Genomic DNA, 5,377 nt, shown 5'->3' with positions numbered 1-5,377 from the left:
AGAAATATATATATATATATATATATATATATTTATATAAACACACATACAGACACAAAACAGTCCTGAGTATATAAACACATTTTTTTTTTTTTTGAGTCAGGGTCTCACTCTGTCACCCAGGCTGGAGTGCAGTGGCACAATCATTGCTCACCACAGACTCTGCCTCCTTGGGCTTAGGTGATCCTTTTGCCTCAGCCTCCCCAGTAGCTGGGACTACTGGTGTCTGCCACCACGCCATGCTAGTATTTTGATTATAGGTCTCCCAATATAGGTCTCCCTATATTGCCCAGGTTGGTCTCAAACTCCTTGGCTCAAGCAATCCTCCCATCTTGGCCTCCCAAAGTGCTAGGATTACAGATGTGAGCCACTACGCCCAGCCGAGAAAAATACATTTAGAAACAAACAACCAACCAATAAAGCAATGAATAAAGTGATTTTTGAAAGTTACAAAGGACTTCAAGATTGTTTTGTTAACATTGATTTTTTGTTTTTTTTTTTTTGAGTTGGAGTCTTACTCTATCGGCCAGGCTGGAGTGCAGTGGCATGTTCATGGCCACCGCAGCCTCGACCTGCTGGGCTCAGGTGATCCTTTCATCTCAGCCTTCCAAGTAGCTGGAACTACAGGCGCACACTACCATGCCCGGTTTATTTTTATTTTTTGATTTATTGTAGAGAAGAGGTCTCACCAAGTACTCAGGTTGGTCTTGAACCCCTGAGCCCAGGTAATCCTCTCGCCTCGGCCTCCCAAAGTGCTGGGATTACAGACTTGAGCCATTGCAAGCAGCCAACACTGATTCTTAAACATAGCTTTCAGTGGCCAATCTTGACTTTATGTAAGATCAAGGAAAGAGAGAAAGGAAAAATATAGAGTTTCCAGATGAAGACCAATGCCAAAGAAAGATGCAGCTTTAGACAAATAAAGACAACAAAAAAGTCGCTCAAAGGCCCCATTGAGAGCAGACTTAGTGAGAGAATTCACACATGGGGAGCTGAAAATTGAATGCTCAGCTTCCAGCAGGAAAGAAACTAGAAAAAGAGGAGAAAAGGGGAATTTATCATAAAATCTCAACAAGTTGTCTAAATAGAAACCAAGACAAATTTTGACAGCTTTAAAGGTTTTGTGGCTTAAGTTTCTAGCATTTTCTTTTTGTATTGGTTGAATTAGGTACAAGTAGCTCCATAGGCAGCAAAGTCCACTGATAATCAAGAGACCATTTTTACAAAATAAACCTATTGTATCTTGTGATTATTTATTTATTTATTTATTTTGAGACAGGGTCTTGCTCTGTTGCCCAGGCTGGTAGGCAGTGGGGAGATCACAGCTCACTGCAATCTCAGCCTCCTGGGTTCATGTGATCCTTCTGCCTCTGCCTCCCGAGTAGCTGGGACCACAGGCATGTGCCACCACACCTGGTTAATTTTTTGATTTTTTTGAAGAGATGAGGTCTTCTTCTGTTGCCCAGACTGGTGTCGAATTTCTGCCTCAGCCCCCCCCCCCCAAAGTGCTGGGATTACAAGTGTGAGCTACCTCACCTAGCTTGCTCGACATTTCTCATAGCATGGAACCAGTATATTAATCATGACACTGGTCGGGTTCATTGGCTTAGCCCGGCACTTTGAGAGGCCGAGGCAAGTGGATTGCCAGCCTTGGCAACTTGGTGAGACCTCATCTCTACAATAAATCAAAAATTAACTGGGCGTGGTAGCACACACCTGTAGTTCTGGCTACTTGGAAGTCTAAGGCAGAAGGATCGCAGGAGCCCAGCAGATTGATGCTGGGGTGGCCGTGAGAGTGCCACTGCACTCCAGCCTGGACGACGGAGGAGACTCCAACTCAAAAAAACCCAAAAAAACCCCCCAAAAAACATGATGCTTTCAGCTGCAGGCAACAGGAAATCAAATTAAGCAATTTTATTTTATTTTATTTTTTATTTTTATTTTTTTTGAGTTGGAGTCTCACTCTGTCGCCCAGACTGGAGTGCAGTGGCCGCTCCCGGCCAGCGCAGCCTCAACCTGCTGGGCTCTGGCGATCCTTCCGCCTCAGCCTTCCAAGTAACCAGAATTACAGGCATGCGCTACCACGCCCGGCTGATTTTTGATTTATTGTAGAGATGAGGTCTCACCAAGTTGCCTAGGTGGGTCTCGAACCCGCGGGCTCAGGCAATCCACTCACCTTGGCCTCCCAAAGCACTGGGATTACAGGCTGAGCCACCAAGCCCGGCCAGCAATTTTAACAATAAGAAAAATGTATTACCTCCTACAGCACTAAGTCAGTAGTGATCAGGGTAGGGTGGGATAGAGTGAGTTTCTGGGATGAGTGAATTTAGGTGCTTAATGCTGTCAGCATGACCTAGATCATTCGGTTTATCTGTCTGATCTGCCATCCTCTGCCTGGATGCTAGCTCCCCTCATCTTCACAAGATTACTGCAGCAGATCCAGGCATCACATCCTTACACAATACCAAAGGACAGAAAAGCAGAGGGTACATCATCTTCCTGAATCTCCCTCCACCTTTTTAAATGATTGGAATACGCTCACGGCCACCACAGCCTCGACCTGCTGGGCTCAGGTGATCCTTCGGCCTCAGCCTCCCAAGTAGCTGGAACTATAGGTGCATGCTACCACGCCCGGCTTATTTTTATTTTTTTTATTTATTTAGAGATGAAGTCTCACCAAGTGCCCAGGCTGGTCTCGAACCCCTGAACTCAGGCAATCCTCTTACCTTGGCCTCCCAAAGTGCTGGAATTTCAGGTTTGAGCCCACCATGGCCGGCCTAAGTCATTTGTTATTCTTAGGCTGTTTGAATGGCACTTTTGTGATAGGAATGGCCCTCCTAACGCTTCCCTAAACAATCTCATTAAATCTATCAGTCATGATGAATTAGACCCAGTTTATCTTTCAGTCTGATCTGCTCTGATCCTAAACATACAGACACGAAAAGTCCTGATTTGTTCAAATAGCATTTTCCCCAACCTTATCCCTATAAACCACTTTATTTATTTATTTAGCTTGAGTCGAAGGCTCACTCTGTCGCCCAGGCTGGAGTGCAGTAGCACGGTCATGGCCACTGCAGCCTTGACCTGCTGGGCTCAGGTGATCCTTCTGCTTCAGCCTCCCGAGTACCTGGGACTACAGACACTCGTGACCATGCCCGGCTAGTTTTTTAGGTTTTTTTTTAAGTTGGAGTCTCACTCTGTTGCCCAGGCTGGAGTGCAGTAGCACGGTCACGGCCACTGCAGCCTCGATCTGCTGGGCTCAGGCGCTCCTTTCTGTCTTAGCCTTCCAAGTAGCTGGAACTACAGGCACACGCTACCCTACCCAACTTATTTTTTGTATTGCAGAGACGAAGTCTTACCAAGTTGCCCCGGCTGGTTTCGAACCCCTAGCTGAGGCAATCCTCTAGCCTCAGCTTCCCAAAGTGCTAGAATTATAGGCTGAGCCACCATGCCCCTGGCCTTTTTTTTTTTTTTTTTTTTTTAATTTTTGATCTTTGTAGACAAGGTCTTGATATGTTGCTCAGGCTGGTCTCACCTTGGCATCCCAAAGTGCTGGGACTACAGGTGTGAGCCACTGCACGTGGTCTCACTTTAAAAGAGAAAATTTTGTTTTCGCATTTGACTACTTAAGGAAGCCTTACTAGATTTTGGCTATGAAAGAATACATTCTTGGTGGTTTCTCAATTTAATAGGATGCTTAGCAAGAAATCAATTATTCAGGATGTTAATTAGAAAGTCTCACAAATGGTATGCATGTAGGAAACTATTTTGCTTCTTTAAATAGCTGAAGGCTTGAAAAATATACATATATATTTGAATTTCTTTTAGGATGTTTCACTGACAATTTTTACCAATATCTCCTTCTTGTCTATAGCTTTTAATAGACCCAGTCCATTCCATCTGGAAAAAAACCCAAAACTTGATTAGATTATTACCTCTTGAAACCCTTTTTAAAAACCTTATAAAGGGATATGTTTCATGATCATATTCTTTTACAAATGCAGTATAAATTTTACGGATAACATAACAAAATATTGGCACACTGTAGGTAATTAGTGAAAAGATGGCACTGTTTAAGAAATGTTTTCTCCCAAGTTGTGTTAACTTTTTTTTTTTTTGAGTTGGGGTCTCACTTTGCTGCCCAGGATTTCATGCAGTGGTGCAACCACCACTCACTGCAGTCTCAATCTCCCGGGCTCAGACAATCCTTCTGCCTCAGCCTCTTGAGTAGCTGGTACTACAGGTGTGCACCACCATGCCTGGCTAATATTTTTATTTTTTTGTAGAGACAAGGTCTCGTTATGTTGCATGGGCTGATCGCAAACTCCTGGGATCAAGCATTCCTCCCACCATAGCCTCCCTAAGTGCTGGGATGACAGGTGTGAACCACTGCACCTGGCCCCAAATTATGATAGCATTTTTGACTAGTAGAGTAACACAAACACTGCTGGAAATAAAAAAAAAACAAAACAGTTCAAAGTAGCCTTGGGAAAATGGTTTATGCCTCTAGAATCCATCTCTGCAACAGCAATTTTTTTCCATTCTCGTTCCCCATGTTAGGCAGGTGTACGGAAGTATCTAGGCTTGGCATTGCCCGGGAAGCCATCTTCATAGTTGAGGAGGCAGTAGTAGAAGGCACAGCTCATCAGGATAATTATGGCCACCGACTGAAGCCAATAGGTCCAGTTATAGATATAAATGACAGCCGGATTGGCATGAAGGTTGAAGGTCTGGGTGTACTTCACAGGGTATGTTACCAGGGAGGCAAGGAGGCCTCCAGTCACTCCCAGGAAGACAAGCACTTGGAGTCCACAGAAGGAGAGAGGATGAGACCGATCATCAGGATGATAGCACCACAGAAGAGCATGGCAGTCACTCTTCCTCACGCGTTCCTGTGAGGATCAGGCAGACACCCTCCTGGAAGCATCTTTACCGGAGTGAGGACATCTGGATGTGGTTGTTAGCCTGCAGCCAGCCAGGCCTGCCAGCATGATGTCAAAGGCAATGGCATAGAACAGAGGAGCATGTGGACACTGGCAGCGGAGGAGATTGGAGTGAAACCTCTTTTAAAAGAGAAAACAGAACCTGAACAGCAGAACCTGAAAAGAAGCTTCCAGACTCTCTCATCTTAGATTGGCGAGAATTCTATTAATTGCCATTTTAATTTTTATTTTATTTTATTTTTGAGCCTGAGTCTCACTCTGTTGCCTAGGCTGGAGAGCAGTGGCACAGTCACGGCTCACTACAGCCTCGACCTCCTGGGCTCAGTCATTCCTTCTGCTCCAGCCTCTCGAGTAGCTAGGACTACAGGCGTGCACCACCAGGCCTGACTCATTTTTTTGATGTTTTTTTGTAGAGACAAGGTCTTGCTGTGTTG

The 5,377-nt window shown here is 44.8% G+C and overlaps 1 pseudogene; it reads right to left on the bottom strand.

The window, feature by feature from the left end:
- Positions 1 to 4,556: 4,556 nt before the first annotated feature.
- Positions 4,557 to 4,867, bottom strand: LOC110596391 (annotated as a pseudogene).
- Positions 4,868 to 5,377: the final 510 nt, after the last annotated feature.

The sequence above is a fragment of the Carlito syrichta genome, unplaced genomic scaffold, assembly GCF_000164805.1.
Source record: "Carlito syrichta isolate Samal-C Ts95f unplaced genomic scaffold, Tarsius_syrichta-2.0.1 Scaffold308857, whole genome shotgun sequence".
NCBI lineage: Eukaryota > Metazoa > Chordata > Mammalia > Primates > Tarsiidae > Carlito > Carlito syrichta.
Note: the sequence above shows the minus strand (reverse complement) of the source record. Positions and strands in the feature narration are given on the sequence as shown.